This window comes from Corvus hawaiiensis, chromosome 2 (assembly GCF_020740725.1).
Source record: "Corvus hawaiiensis isolate bCorHaw1 chromosome 2, bCorHaw1.pri.cur, whole genome shotgun sequence".
Classification (NCBI taxonomy): Eukaryota; Metazoa; Chordata; class Aves; order Passeriformes; family Corvidae; genus Corvus; species Corvus hawaiiensis.
The window spans coordinates 88,573,537-88,589,779 of NC_063214.1; the positions used below are offsets into that span (position 1 = coordinate 88,573,537).

The 16,243-nt window shown below is 39.6% G+C and overlaps 1 long non-coding RNA gene across 1 annotated transcript; it reads right to left on the reverse strand.

Moving 5' to 3' along the window:
- Positions 1–1,682: 1,682 nt before the first annotated feature.
- Positions 1,683–10,196, reverse strand: LOC125336145. The gene is made up of 3 exons (XR_007207680.1): positions 9,115–10,196; positions 5,365–5,499; positions 1,683–1,852 (listed from the first exon to the last, which is right to left on the reverse strand). It is a non-coding gene; the product is annotated as an uncharacterized LOC125336145 (long non-coding RNA).
- Between the last annotated feature and the right edge of the window lie 6,047 nt (positions 10,197–16,243).

The window sequence follows — 16,243 nt, forward strand, 5'->3', positions numbered from 1 at the left end:
CCCCCAGTGATGCTTTCTGGAGGTTTAGATGAACAATTGCTAATGACATGTACAAGGGTTGCTGGGAGTGGGGTGTCTGCTTGCAAATCACCAAGGCAAGAGATTACAGGGAACATCTGATAGAGTACTTGAGTGCTTTAGGAAAACATAGTGGGAAGTTCCAAACACACTTGGCAATGCCATTTAAGGATACCACTACAAACAGAATAGAGCTCGATTAAAGACGAATGAGAACGTGGTACCAGCTCAGGGTCATTTATTGTATAATAATGATATTGCAATACTCAAAGAAGCTTTTTCCTGCATGTGTGAGTAAATGCAACTCAAAGCCAAGATAGTATTTTACATGTAGATTATTAATATACATACTAATATTAATTAATATAAAGTTTCATGTATAAAAAGGAATTTCCATATACAAACACATGTACATTTGTATATATATCTACGTGTGTGTTTCCATATGTGTGTGCACATACATAACAGTGAACAAAAAGATTTTCTGCAGAGATATGAATTTTCAAACCAGAATGTGGCATTTGTCTGGGTGTGCATATATAATCTTTGCTTGCTAGTAGCTGTAGTTAAATTAGAAGCATTTCTAAGGCTGTTACATTTTTTAGGGACCATTAGTTCTTCTGGAGCTCAATACTATGTGAATAACAAATGCATTAGCCATACTGCAATGGATAAACCAAACCGCAAACATAAACTTTTAAAGCCTTGCTGTTTCTCTCTAAAGCAACTTTAATCTGTGCTTTGCCAGTCCACGCGGTTATTCCTGGCTGTTGAGTAATGTGCCGAGCTTGTTTCAAGGGTTTACACTTGCAACCTAAAAATCAATTATATGAAAAACAATAAAAATATTCTTATTGCATGCCATAAAAAAAAAAAAAAACCCGATACAAAAGGTTAAGCAGAGCAGCCGGCATCTGCACACTAATGACATGATTGTTATGATAGGTGTTTGCTTTACCCTGGAGTGGTAACATTATAATTCATCCACTGCTGAATGAGTGGGGACAATTAATGCAGTCAATGTGTCCCACGTGTTCCCTGCAGCATTAACAAGGCAGCTCCAGGCCCCTCGGCATACACGAGGCTGAAAATTGAGCCGGTTCTCCCGTTGAATGTGATCCTGATTACCTCCGCGGGGGCCACCTGCTGCTTCGTGCCTGCCGGTTTTGTGCGCTGGCCGCCTCTGCCCGCGGGGCCCCCGGGGAGCGCGGCCCGGGGCCGCGGGCAGCTGACACCAATCTGTCGAGCCGGGCAGCGACACGCCGCGCCTGGCCACGCCTGGCCACGCCGAGCCGCCACGGGCGGCCAGCGCAGGGCACTGCCCCGCCGCTGCTGTGAGAGCCGCGACAGGCAGCGCCACTGGCCCTGGGTGCCTCACTGCGCCTGCCTGCGCTGGGGCGCTGGAGCTGTCGGGATGCTGTAATGCTGGGGGATTCTTCTGGCGTTCAAAGTGTTTGCGGTTGTAGGGCTGAAAATGGCTGGCACCTATGTACAGTGGGAGACCAACTGGCTGAGTCCTGAAGTCTGTGTCCCGTGATAATGGAGATAAAGTTTGCCGCTGGTTGTTGCAGTGCTCTTAAAGTAAACCCATCAACCAACATGAAAACCAGCTTCCATCTCTGGGCCAGCAAGTGATGGGCCCTCACCGCCCCCTGCTCAGGTATTGACAGGTGAGGACCATGCTTGCAGCAGCACCGTGGGGCTTTGCATCTTCTCAGCCTATCCCCGGGGCAAAAGTAGGAGGGTTCCCGCGAGGCTGTGATCAGTTCTACAGGTCTGTGCCGCTGCAGCTGCGGTCAGAGGGGCACTGTGCAGCACCATCAGGGATCCATGCCTGAAAATAGGAGGAGGAGTCAAAAGGCAAGGGAGAGGTGAAAGAGCTGAGTGGTGCCAGGTTAGCACTGCTGTGCTGCAGGGTGGCAAACACAGGTTTCATTATTCTGTAGTGTGAGCTTCTTGCACAGGAAGTTTGGAGGGGTTTAGCAATCTGCTTTCCTTTGCCCTCTGCTAAGTGAAGGGCATCTGCTTCATGAATATTCCATTACCCTGCTGTTCCCTGCAAGCCCTCAACCAACTTTTGAAAATAAACAAGTGTACACACTTCTAGTCAACAGCATTCAGCCCTTGCTTTCTTTTCTTCCCCTCTCCTCTAAATAGTAAAAAATGCCAGATGTTTTTTGCATGTAATTTGTAATCTCTTAGATAGATCTCTCACAAAACATGAAAGTGTACTGCAGATAGATCCCAAGGAATTATCATCTCTTCAGCCAGGCTATTAATCTGATTTAAATTATTTTAAGAAACTAGCTTCTTCCTTAATGCTTTCCAACAAGGGTCTCAAAACTCCTTTCAAAAGTATATTTTGATTTCTGGAGAATATGCCACCAATGAACATTATAAATCTGAACTCCTATGACTACCTGTGTTACTGCACAAGCCAGCTGGAACTTGGCCAGGATCATTTTCTCTATTTGTGGGCCACACAGCCGAGCTAACATGTAAGAAATAGAGAAATTTCTATGTATTATTCATATTAATTATTTGTATTCAACTGAGGCTGGACTCTTTGTGATATGTATTTTAACAGATGTGTCATTCGTATAAATGTGCAAGAAATGGGATTTCAGTTCTGGAGGGATATTTGCCTTTCCAGACCTTCTTGCTTTTCATTCAAGATGGGCACAAAAATCTACCTAATATAACAGCAGGAAAAAATATAACCAATATTTTCGTGGTTTTTTCTGCGCATCTAAGCCATTTTCAAATCTGGATTTTAATCTAAAATTTAGCTGATTCATCCATTCTTATTATGAGTTGGGGTGTCTGAGTTTGCAGTCTTAGATTTCTGTGTCTTGTGATCTCTGAAGATAATGGAGATAAGATGACTTGCCTCAGGGAGAGAACTGGAAGATGGGTCTGATCACGAAGGGCTCAGATAATGGCACGTCTGTGTACTTGTAGGTAGATACAAGAATAGTTGGTAGAAATTTCCCAGAAGAAGTAATAAGGTAGCATCACTCAAAATTTGGAGGGTAAAAGCAGCAAGGAAAGGAAGATGATCCCTCCACAAGTAATAAAAGGAAATTGGTAAGTAAAATACAAGCTTTCAAAAAATAGACCCTTTTTGTTTTGCTTTTGCTTACAACTGAATGATATTTTTATGGGGAAGAAAACCCCAGTATTTTAAAGGAAACAAAACTGTACTCTGAGAATTGTTACTCATTAGAAGTATTTCTCAACTGGTTTCACAAGGCAAGAAAACTCAAATGCCCTAACTCCCGGACCAGAGCCCACCCACCAAGTTATTTGCCTCTCCAGAGGAAGCAGATAATTTTGATACCATGAAAATAATATTAGTGCACAAAATTCAGATTCCTAAGGATATTAGCATCTTTTCAGTCCTGAATTAATGAAAAAAATTAGTTCAGAGTAGCAGTGAGCAATTTTTTTTACTGTGTGATATCCAATTCAAAAGGAATTTATCAGCTTCTATCTGCTATTATATATAGCAAAATTAGAGATTTTAGTAAAGAAACCTGAAAGCTGCAGCCATTGAACTTTGATCTAGAAGCCATGCTTGGTAACTTCAGGCTGTAAATAATTCCCTTTCTCTGAGGACTGGATAAAAAGTTAGACATACAGTGCTGTGTGATCAATTGATTTTACTGGCAGTGGGTCGGGTCAGGAGGACCAGAAGAAAGGCTATGGCAGCACAGCCAGTGAATAAATTGCTGGCTCAACCCAGAGTGTAGCCAGTTTTTTCTGAAAAATATATCATCATATATATGGCCAAGTGTACTGCACCATGCTGCAGAGGCTTTGCTCAGGGCTCTATTCAGACTTCTCTGCCTAGAAAATAAAAATACAGTGTGAATAACATTCAGACCTTTATTTTGAATCAAACCCAATGGCATTTGAGATTTTCTGCAAGATGAGTCAATTCATGCTCACTTCAGCAGAAGCATAATTGAGTAGAAGAGTGCCCAGCCCCAAAAGCTGTGTGAAGTCACAATTAAGCTGTTACTGTAGGCCTAGCAGGTCCTAGGAAATGGGAATCTCAACGTTTCAACAGGTTCCTTACTTCAGTTTTGAATGAATTTTGAATGTGTTCCACAGGTTTTTTTGCTAAATCTACACTAGATCCTGGCTCAACTTCTAATGGCCTTCATATCACTCTTCCCTGAAAAACTTAGCTTCCTCCAGTTTTCATGTGTATTGAAACCCCTACCTGAATCTTGTCGAGAGTATCAGTTTGGAATCAAAACACTAAGATCAGGGATTGCTTTCATGCTTCTCAACTTCATTTCTTGGAGTGCCAGTTTGTGGAGTAAAACCTTTGTTGTAATTCAGTGAACATTAGCAATTGGATTCTTCCCCGTGTGGTTACACAAGACACCCGTACAGAGGTAACCTTTGTCAGTCAGGCATAGTCCTGCCTCCATAATGCCCATTTGATTAATTATACATGGGTACCTAATGTACTCTCATAAATTATTATAGGCTCTTATAGCCCTGTGTTTTATGGTGATGTGTCATGGCACAGGAGCAGACAATATATTGTCCCAGCAGATGCCATGGACTCTGAGATGGCATTACAAATTCTACCAGTAAAAAATAACAAATTAAGAGCTCTAAAAGTAGAATACTTGACAATGCCTCCCTTAATTGAAGAAAATGTTCCTAATGAAAGCAAGTTGTTGCAGCAATCGGTGCATTGGTGAGAGAGAGACAGGGTTTGATTTAGGATCCCCTCTGGCTCTCTTGTTCCCCAAGCAATCAGGAGGAGCTTTGAGTGCTCAGTCCCTAGGGAAAGGCAAGCCTTACATCATTTACCAACCACGCCTCGTCTGATTAAGGGAAGAAGTAGAAGCCTTCAAAAGGATTCTCGTCCAGTCCTTTTCACTAGGAGAAGGCTGAATAGTATCTTCAAACTGTGGACTTAAAACATATCTAGAAAGGTGGGACGAAGAAGGGTGAGTGGAATCAAATACCTGAAAGATGCAACAGCCATATTCTGTCCCAGGGACAAAATGCAATGAGAAAACTTAGGACCACTTCAAATGGGTCTGCTTTTTGTCTCAAGATTAATATTAATCATTTAGGATGCTGCTCTCCAACATATGTTACAGCTATACCTAGAAGGGGCTGTAGGACAACACTCAGCAAAAGGTACTACTCAGTGTAAGAAGAGTTGCCACAACTGCACCCACAGGTGCTGAAGTTTTCTTTCTCCACCAAAGTGCAAAAATGATGGCACTCACAAAGGAATCACATTTAATTTTAAAAGTCTTAAATTATCTGAAATACACAGTATGATGGATATATGTATTTAAGATGTTCTCATACCTTAGGATTTAGAAGTCTTTTAAAGGATTTTTAACATTTTAGATCAGAGGCACATTGATCTTCATCCATTTTTTCCAAAAGACACTTAAGCTGTACAGCAGAACTTCAAGGCTGATGTGGCCTTAAGGTTAGGATCTGTAAAACAACAGTTGGCTCAAATAGTTTCCCACACATTTTTGTGGACAACTACTTTTCCCTTTTTTTAAAAAAAAAAAAAAAGCCTTTGCTTCAAGGGATTTTTTTCTTTAAAAATAAATCAATGTATTTGATTTATAGGAGATTTTTTACGGTTTTGCAGAGGAAGATTAACTGTTTTCATGGTAAAATGTAAGACTTCCTTCTTTTTTTGTCCTGCCTACTTTTTCTCTACTATAGCGTCAAGTCAGCTGTAGGAAAGAGTTCACCAGTCTAACTTAAAGATTTACTGCTGCAGATCTAGAGCCATAGCATAAATGACATTACACTCAGGAAAATATTTCTGATTAAATCAGAAATTCCATACTTGAGAGGCTAGGAAAGTTTTTACACAGAAAAATTAAAAATCTCTTGTTTTTACATCTTAGTCTGTTTAGAGGTTTTGGGGATTCTTTTTTAATGCACTGCTTCAGCTGAACGCAAGCTGTGTGCCTTGCTGTCTAAAAGAGAGCAGTTTTCTTGGCAATTTGTGAAGTGATTGTAATCTTTATTTTTAAGAAACTTTTTACATGCTTTAAAACATGGGTGGCAGATCCTACCTTACAGTAGATATCAGTGGATATCTGATTTGTGAAATAGGACTTGCATACTTTTTGGGTTGGTTGTGTGTTATAATGCCATGGCAGTGAGTACTGTAATCAACCAATGGTACTTTTTAGTAAGAGCAGATGTACAAAGTTCAGTCATTAGAAATGAGATGGTTACCAAGACAAGGTCATGTGGTAAATGTGGGAATTAATATAGTAGCAACTAATGATGATATATGGGTAGTTAGGAAATACTGTATCTGAAGATTTTTAGGCTGCTATTCAAGAAATAACCACTGATCATCTATTTCTACTTTTGAAAATAAGGAAACTGAGATCCAGGAAGAAGTGACTCATATAGATGCAGTGATGACAAATGCCATGACATTTCTTGGCTGTCTTCTGTGGATTAGTTAATGCAAGTAGTTGACCATCACTCACCAGGAAAAAAACTCTTGAATAAAAGGAATAATTTGATAAAAAATAGTTTTACCAGGGGTATATATTACACCATGCTTAATGCCATCTTAAACAGCAGTGCTTCATGTGCTGGATTAATTGATAGTGGAAGAAAAGCAGTTAGGTGAGTAGAACTATCCTTTTGATGTCATCTGCTGAATTTCTGGCAAGCACAGGTGACTCTTCTCCACAGGCTGAACATATTTGACCCAGGACTCACTGCAACAGTGCCATTGATGGAAAGGGTGGTACACACCAACCTGCTCTGAAGCAGCAGGGAGATGCCATTGCTGCCAGACAGGGGATGGGTGCTGCCAGGCAGGGGTGGGTGCTGCCCAGCTCATCCATCATCCCCCCATTAGCCAGGGAGAGCCCTTGCTGTTCCCACTCAGCCCCTCCTGGACATAGACAATGGCACCAGCTTGGCACCCTCCAGAGGAGTGTATTTGAAGTGCTGATGTGGATACAGCTGTTTGAACATCAGGGTCTGTCAGTGGGAACATCAGCACTGTGCAACCAAGGAAAGAGCACTGGGGGACCACGAGGCTATGCCAGAGGAAGGAGACAGCAGGAGGCAGGACTGATAACCTTGGTTATTGTGTCAGCCCTGCCCAAATGCAAACCAGGTGGATGGAGACTTAGACAAGGGAAGGATGCTCAGCCATAAGAACAGCATGTACACATGAAGACAAAATGCAAGGTCAGGCTGTCTCTGGTGAATATTTGGCAAAGCTAAGGAAGAGATTAAAAATGGCTAGTGACCAAGATCTAATTACATTTTATGTCTTCTTCAGGATAAATCTATCAAGAGCTGACATTGAAAACAGAATTTCTCTTTGGTGTTTTTATTTTGTTGGTTTCTTTTGGGGGTTTTTATTTCCCAAAGGGGGAAATTAGCCTCAGGTAGCTCCCACTGACAATAGATCCTTCCACTGATTTCAAAAGAAATTGGGTCAGGCCCAAGCAGTCTAGAAATAAAAGAGTGCATGGGAAAAAAATCAATTTGCTGAAATAGCAAAGGCTAACAACAAGAGAAGGCTGCTTGGCTGTCATCTGAAAGGTGGTGTATGAAGAATAGATTACCTCACTGTTTACAAATACACTGTATTTTATAAGAACATAAAACACAGGCCTGAAGTGAAACTTCTGTGGTTCAGTCAGAGGTTTCCTTAGGCTGAACCATAACTGCAAGACACTTGGTCAGACTAAAACGATTTACAGAAGTTCTGAAGATCTGGCCCACTGTATCTGTAGGTAAGTTGCTTTATGCGACTACAGTTCCCCTGCGGCCTGTTTTACCAGCACATGCAGGCATCATGGCAGCTGAAATTTCATTTACTAGTGTGTTTATGTTCAGAAACAGCTAGGCAGGCAATCCAACATCAGTAGCTTCATCCAACAGTGTGTTTGTTTCGGCTCATGATAACATTCTGTTGGTTTTTTTTTTTCCATATTTGTTCACTAAAAATGCAGATGATTTTTGCTAATTTATTGTCCTTCTGTGAGTGGTATCTCCCTACAGCAGAAGGGACTCAGTTATCTTCTCCTTATTGAAGCTGATATACATCAAGGGACCCAAAATTCATGCAGCTGCTTCAGACCAGCAATGAGTAAAGGAACATCACCAGAGTGGGATTTACAGCCTCCTCTGACCACTGTTAAGTACCAGTTCAACAAATCTAAGTTACAGTCACAGGTAGGAGGCAGCTAGAAGGGTTGGAATCTGGTTGGAAAAGGCTGAACATCCCCTTTTGCTGTCATGATGCTGTAATGCTGCAGTACACAAGCACATATGTGCAGCAAAAAGAGGTGTAGCAATAAGCACTCTGGTCTGCAAGGAAAATCAGAACAAAAAAAATATCTGAAACTGCTGGAGAAATAAGACAACATTGTGCTAAACTTTCTGCTGCACCACTGCAGCTTTATAACATTTAACTTTTCGAAAAATTTTAGAATTCAGTTACTTTATTTTTTAAATATGTTTCAGAGCCTTAACACATCTAATAACAGCAGATCAATAGGCTCATTGCCCTACAGTGTATCACAGCACCAGCAAATACCTATGTTATGAAACTAAGTGAATTTACTGGAGTGTAAACCCCCAGTGAGTTGTCTGTAATCAGCCAGCAGGCCTTCAGGGCAAGAGAATTAATGTATTTTAATATTTTAGGTTATCTTCCATATGGCATAATGCTATACCCCATCTGTATGTATGAGTGTGCAAACAAATGTAGGAGGTTTTTTTCCAGAAATAATTTTCCCTTAGTGGAAGCTCACCTGCATTCTAATGTCTTTTACCATCTACTCCTTCAAACAAACAAAACTTGGAGGAGCGTGAGTCTACAAATAGCATTAATGTCTGTAGAGCTGAATTAGATTATTTTGGATTTTTTTCTCTTTAGCTTGTTGGAATACCTATTCTATTCTATTTTAAAGGACTCAACCATTTAAAAAACAAGGCATCCTTGGAAGAGACGTTTTTGTGGAACCTGTCACTGAATCACAAAATAGCATGTTCAAGGCTTCATATAATCATTGTCATTCATATAAGTGTTCTGAAAAAGTTTACCTCTTGTGGATGTACTGGCACGGCAGCCACTGGCCACGGGGTCTCTAGTTGACTTAATGTTCTGAGAAACACAGCTGTTAGTAAGAGCAGGTAAAGGGTGATGCCAAAAGAGAAAAACACATGCACATTCGTATTTACATAGGCATTTATACTGGTTCCCATGGAGCAGTACAGAGAACTTTTAATAACTCTTCACAACAGTTGTGGGGAGGAAACAAAGGGGAGCCAGCATCCCTTGCTGAATCCTCATGCCCTGATCGATGGTCAGGATTTCACCTCCTTGGGTGCCCTGTTCTTAGCTTATGCAGACCTGGTGTGCAGTAAGCTCAGCAGCAGAGGTATCAGTGACAGCTCTGGCAGGGGACCACACAGCTTTCCCATACTTGGCTGCATCAGGCTGAGTGGATCTCCTGTCAGAAACTCAAAGGAAGTAATTTTGGCATCAGCATTAGATAATGTCTACTATTAAAAAATGTAGGTTGCTAAAGATTTAAATTCAGGCTTACTTCACGAGTTGTACAAACTAGGACAGCAACACCCTGCATTTATGCCTGCAATAAAATATTTTTGAAAGACAGGTTTTTAAGGGAGAGGCTGTAACACTATCAGCACTACCATAGATTCAGCAAGAGAGACTGCAGCCTGATGATCACACATCGGCTGTCATGTATCTTTGTAATAGAGATATTATTTACTACTTCAAGCAAAAATAAATAGCACTATTTGTTTGATCTGTGTCTCAGAGAAGAAACAAACTGCAGAGACTTAGAGTGGCATTGTCAACTACCACTGTTGCATAAATTCTTTTATGAAAAAAGAAACTTTAAAAACAAGTTACATAATAGACCACCTTTTGTAGCAGGCTTTCTTCTGAATCCTGAAATTATTAATGAATTACTGATATTATAATAAACTCATTGAAGCACTGGTGCTGTGAACAGGAGGGTGGAATTTACAGAAAAAAACTCCCTTTTCAGAGGCATACTGTCCAGGTAAGTATATGAATTTTCTTGATGGCAATTGTGAAAAAAATGTATTTAAAAATTATTTCCTTCTTCCTTTTGTTTTTGTTTGTTTGTTTGTTTTTTGTTGTTGTTTGTTTGGGGAGGGTTGGTTTTTTTTAAAATTATTATTTTGTTTGTTTGCTTGTTTGTATTTTTTTTGGCAGCCACATGGGAAAATACATTTTGCAGGAGTATTGGCAATGGAAGAAATGAGTTTCACAGATGCAGGTGTACTGTCAGGAAAACAGAGACTGTGAAGGTCTTCCATGGAATCCTGTTAGCAGCACATGGCATGACAAGCATTTTTGTGCACTCTGGTGCAGCCATGCGCCATTTTTCAGGGTGTCCCACGGTGGTACAACCTGTACCGCCTCTGCTCCTGCTCTGTGTGAGGAGTTACCGTCAGCCCAGAGATGAAAGTCATCCATCCACAGCCTCAGATTTTGCAGAGCTGGAGGCCAAAAAGTTTGATGAAAAAGTGGGAAGCAAGTAAAAGCCAGCATGTGGTTGCAGAACAGCAGGTATTCGAATCAGAAGAGAAGAGAATTTTTACAGAATTTTGGGGGAGAAGTCAGAGGAACTTAATATACCAAATGGTTGAGCCCTATCACCTAATCACACACCTACACTATCCCTACTCATGTTGATTTAGGCCATGTCCTCAGCATTCCTCAAAGCCTAGAACCAGTCTTTCACCCCGTTGCTACATATCTTTGCATAGACCTCCTTGAAGTAATTTTTCTAAGTCCTCATTTTGGGTTGTTGCCAAATGACATGGGTTGGTTATTCATGTTATTTATTCATATATGCCTGTTTCCTACAATTCCCAATCCTTTCTTTTTAACTTATCCTCTATTTTTAATGACCAAGTACAACAGTCATGCTAACTTCTTTCACAACCAAAATAATTTAACAAAAATAAGCTAAGAGAGGTGTGGATTATTTTTACCGCATTTTTTTCCTAACTAAACTAATGTCACTGGCTTCTTTCTGACATATCCCATCATTTATATTTCTCTAGTTTTTGTTGATTTTCTACATCAAAGAAAAAGTGAAACAGAGAAAAAAAACAATAAAGCAGTGTAATGGCACAAAACTATAATTTGAATCCATAGTGCATGGCAAGTTCATGCTAGAATCAAAATTATCAGTTACATTTGCAGTTTCCTCAAATCAGCTCCCAACCCACTGTTGCATTTACATTTGATCAGTTTTTAAGTGTACAAACTATTGAAAAAGAGAGTTTCTCACAAAAACTAATGGTGCAGATCACAGTTCTTTTCATTAACTTTTTCACAGCTTGACACTGACAGTTTTAGCTGGGTTGGTTTTTGTTTTGACTTGAAAACTTGCCTTTAACTTTGCCTATTTCTTGAACTAGAAATGTTGATGTTGAGATCTTTTTCAGATAAACGGGTTTAATTCTGGGAGTTGATGATCATCCTGTCCCTATTGATACAAAGCATCAATAGACAGCTCTGTCTTAGACCATGCACATTCATCTCAGTGTGAGAAGTTTTCCTTTGAACATACAATTATATCTACTTAAACAGCAATTCTAATACAATCTTTCATAAGAAATGCATGTGCATATGCATATACATATATCTATACACACACACATGTACTTTTTTGTCTCTAACTGGACTGCCTTCAGAATTTCACTTCCATTGATCCAGGGGTCAATGGGTAAAAGAATAACATCTATCTGTTTCTCTTTAAAGAAACTTTGAATGTATCATAGGCTTGACAATTTACAATGTCAAATAATTGATGATAAATATGTATATTTGAAACTGAAAAACAAAGTGATTTGCATGGGGATTCTAAAGTAAACTGAGGTTAAAATTAGAAAGTGATCCAAAAAGGAAAACTGATCAATCTGCTACTAAATACAAAGGGTTTTCTCCTCAGTGTGTATGCTAATTGGTATTCATTAATTTGTATTCGCAACTTCTCTACAGGGTGTATACTTTATTTTTAGAGAAATTGAGGCAGTCAAAGGAGAGAAGTTCACAAGATTTAACCCTGAAAAAAAAAGAAGAAAGCAATACTCAATCACAGATTCTAGTTCAAGAGTTCCTGGCATGATCACCATCGTATCCAGGTCAGTGCAAATGAAATGGAGCAGTCCTGTCATAACACAAAAGTAGCAGGAGGACTGCTACCTGCACAGACTTCTGGCTCCATAGGAAAAATATACCTCTCTTTCCACTGCCAGCTGAAAAAGTATGAAACCAGGATGAAATTAATGTGTCTGGCTCTCTTTTTAATCTAGTTTTTGTCTGCCTTCTACACAAATCCCTTATTATCTCCTTTTTCTAATTGCAAAAGGAAGGACAGATACACTTGCTGTTATGGTTAAGATTTTTGCTTCATGTTTCATTGGCACCAACACCTACTTGTTCAGTGGCCTGAAGTAACGTGGTCCTGGGTGGGATTTTCCAGAACATGAGGGCTATATTTTATAAAGTTCTTTAGAAATCTGAAGATATAAACAAGCATACAGTTCATTGAGTGACACATATCTTGCCAGTTCAGGCACTTACCAAGATCCTCCAAGGCAACTAATTTTCATATTTTAGGAACTAAGTGCTAGAAATGGTTAAACACTTTAGGTGAAATGGTTTTCCATTTGCAAAGGCATTTTTTCTCGGATTCAAAGCATTTCACAGAGATGTGGCAAAGTGTATGACATTTCCTACAACTGAAAGTCAAACTAAATTGGATTGAACTTATCTCATTAAAGTAGACATTATTTCATACAAATAAAGGGAAAAGTATAATTTTACTGTTTTCTTATACTTAATTTTGAAAATTTATTACATATTCAATAATATAAAAAGCTAGACAACAAACATAATTATGTTACAATATTAACAAACAACCTGAAAATTGAATATGTTGGTGCTTCCAAAGTGAAATTTTAGTACTAGGAGAAATTTTGAATCTGTGTTTTGATTTGATATAAAAAATAAAGTTCAGAGCTTCCTAAGCAAAGGGAACTTTTATTTTTTTAAGCAGTTCTAATAAGATCTCTGAAAATCTGGAACTTAGAGCTGGCTTAACTCTGTTGGCTTTCATGCTCTTTGTAATATTCCTAGTGACTTCAAAGGAATCAATTAGCTTAATGCTAAGGATTTTTAAAAATGTCATTCTCTTTCTGTTCACAATCTGTATAATGGGGAAGTGATTAGAATAGCTATACTACAGAGGTATTCTGAAGTTTTAATTAAGTTCTAGAAATTAATTCAGGATCCTGAGATGGAAGAAATGGAAAGAAATCACATCCTCATGTGCTCTGGAGCCTCTGGCTGCAGACTGTGAACCTGTAGCCACTTTTACCACTTGAAAATACAGAACTTTTAACTCCTAACAGTATGATCGGGAGCTAAATGTCTCTCTCTCTAAGTTGCGAAATGAGGAAAATCTTTGTGTATTTAGAAAACTCTTTGCTCATGTTTTGTAACAAGATGTCCAGTAGTCTCAGTCTTCAGTCTTTAGTATTATTCCTCGCTAGGATTCTTTTTGTCAGCCACTTGTAGATGTTCCTCTGACTGCTCAGTCTTCTTTCCATCTCATCAGAATTCCTCCTTTCAATAACAACACAGGCATTTTTATGATAGTTTTTTTTTCATCGTTTCCTGGTGCCTTAAGAAATACTACTTCTGTCTGAGCATGGTCAAGACTGACATCCGTGTAAGTCTGGGTATTGGTGTGCATTCTGACACACTTCTCTTTAGAAGGAAAAGTTATTTAAATGTTTCACTTTCCCACTATGAAATGTCAGCCTCTTTAAAATCTCGAGTGCAAAAGCCCTATGTGATTGGAGATTGCCGGAGAATAGCTACTCCTCCTTTGCTGATCCTTCTGAGACACACTAGAGATGGCACACATCCTCCTGCTTTTGTGAGGACATGACCTCCATATAATCCCCACAAGGCAAAGGTAGATCAAAACTGCTGCAACTATCTCTCTTGGCAGGTTCCCTCAGAGGTGGGCATTCAGGAAACCCCACAATGAAGGGGGTGTTCTCTGCACTGCTGCAGAGGTGAGGGAGAGTGATGATCCATAGACATGGCACTTAGTCAGCAAGTTTTCAAAGTCAACATGTAACAGTTGTCACCCTGCTCCACAGGTAAATTAAATGAGGTGGGTTATATCTACAAACTGAAAGCACATACCTACATGATGCACAAACACCTGCACAGCCATCCTAGACAGGTTTGGAAAGTTTCTAGACAACCTGGTCCACTACGTGTAATACACAAGGCCAGACAACTCATAGTTTCCTTTCCAGTGGATTTTAATACTCACTCGGCTTCCACCCTGAGCCTGACACTGAAACTATCCTTTCTGATTGAAGATATTTCTGTAACTGCACTAACCTCAGAGCTCAGCTGTGGGTTTTTTGCCTCTGGGCACATTTCCTTGCTTGATGGTAAAGTACCTATCACAAATAGTATCTCAGAAACCATTGCCCCTTACTTACAGCATCCTTTGTCCCTACTTCACAAAATACCTCTAATCATAACCCTTTACTGCCAGATGGGGCCAGTGGGACTGATGCCTTAGGTTTTAACTTTTATATTTTTCAAATCCTGTACTGCCTAGTGTGTAAGTCTGAAGTTTCGTGAGTCCTGTTAGCTGCTGTTCTCTCATGCTGGTTAGACATAACAAACCCTCTCTTAGGTTTGCACTTCAAGGACACTTTGATTGTCCCAAGCCCCAAAATGTGTAAACTAAAAGCCTTTGAAGAGGAGGGGCAAATTTGGGGTAATTACATCATTAACTGAGGTTATAACTGGAGAATTAACCCTGATATACAAATGGACCAAACTTATAAAAGTGTGAAGAGCCCATGACCCAGCGTCCATCTTGGGTGGAGCCCCTCATAGGCTTTGACTGCCCAGGGTGTACTTTTGAAGGCCCTTCAAATAAATACCTACTTTTATTCTCTTATTCTTGTCTAGCCTCTGTTTTCAGGTAGCCACTTCAAGGCATCAGGACTTAGCAGCGGGAGCATGGGCAGGACCCAGGGGCAGGATGTGATGGGTGAGGCTAACACATAGCTGCAGCAGTGCCACGAAACAGAGGAGTGTGGGCCACCTCATCAGGTGTTAATGGGCTATGAAAGGATCATAACTTCTGGTTAAAACCCTCCCTTGCTTCTTTGGTTAATCTGCATCTCTAGTACTTTTCTGATCAAGCAATTTAGAAAACCAGTCTGCTTTAAATGGATTGCATTGTTCTAGGTGGGAAGTGCAAGGGATAATATCACAAAAATACAGTGAAGCTTTGAACTTTAAAATAAGCGTTGGCCACTTAGATTGTCCAAAGCCTAGCAGTTTTCTATCCATAAAATACATTGTGAGAATTAAAGGAGAAAAAAAAGTAGCAATTGGTTTAGTTTTATCCTGAATAAATGGCATCTAAAATATTTCAGATTTAGAAGTGGAAAATTAGACAAATGTCATCCAGATGACTATTTTCATCTTGTTCTTCCAGAGTATTTAGCCCCTGTGAAAACAAAACAGCATTGTTAAAAACAGAAGAATGTGTACCAGGTTAGAAATGCAACAACAACTGTAAAATCTCAAGTTTCTTGTGCTTCTGAGCATAAAATGCTTAATGTGACTGGAATTCCCGTATTATTGTTTTCATTTGCCCTAAACTGCTGTATCACAATTTCACACACAAAGTGGCTGCATTGGGGAAACAGGTAAAATAGTCCCTACTCGTAAGGCTTCTGCAGTGTTGGTTGGTTTATAGCCATAAACTGTTATCGTTTATGATTCACCAAGGTGAAAGTATGCAAAAAGTATCAGATCCCTCCATAGCTCATGAGTTTTTCTCACAAAATGAGACCTTTTCATGATTCAGGAACTCTGCCTATGCAATGTAAATAGATGCTAAGATGAAGCAACAAGTTTCTTTGAGCTCCATTTCATTGCTGTGATACTAGAAATGACTTCAGCACTGCAGAGTCTTTACTCTGCAGGCATCTCTCTTTCTTTTTTGTGTGACATTTAGTTACTGTCTCCAGAATGGGGAAGAAAAAAATAAAATTTTCAGCCTAAACTATTTAACCAAAAGCAAGTATTCAGAATGTAAAGAGTGGATCT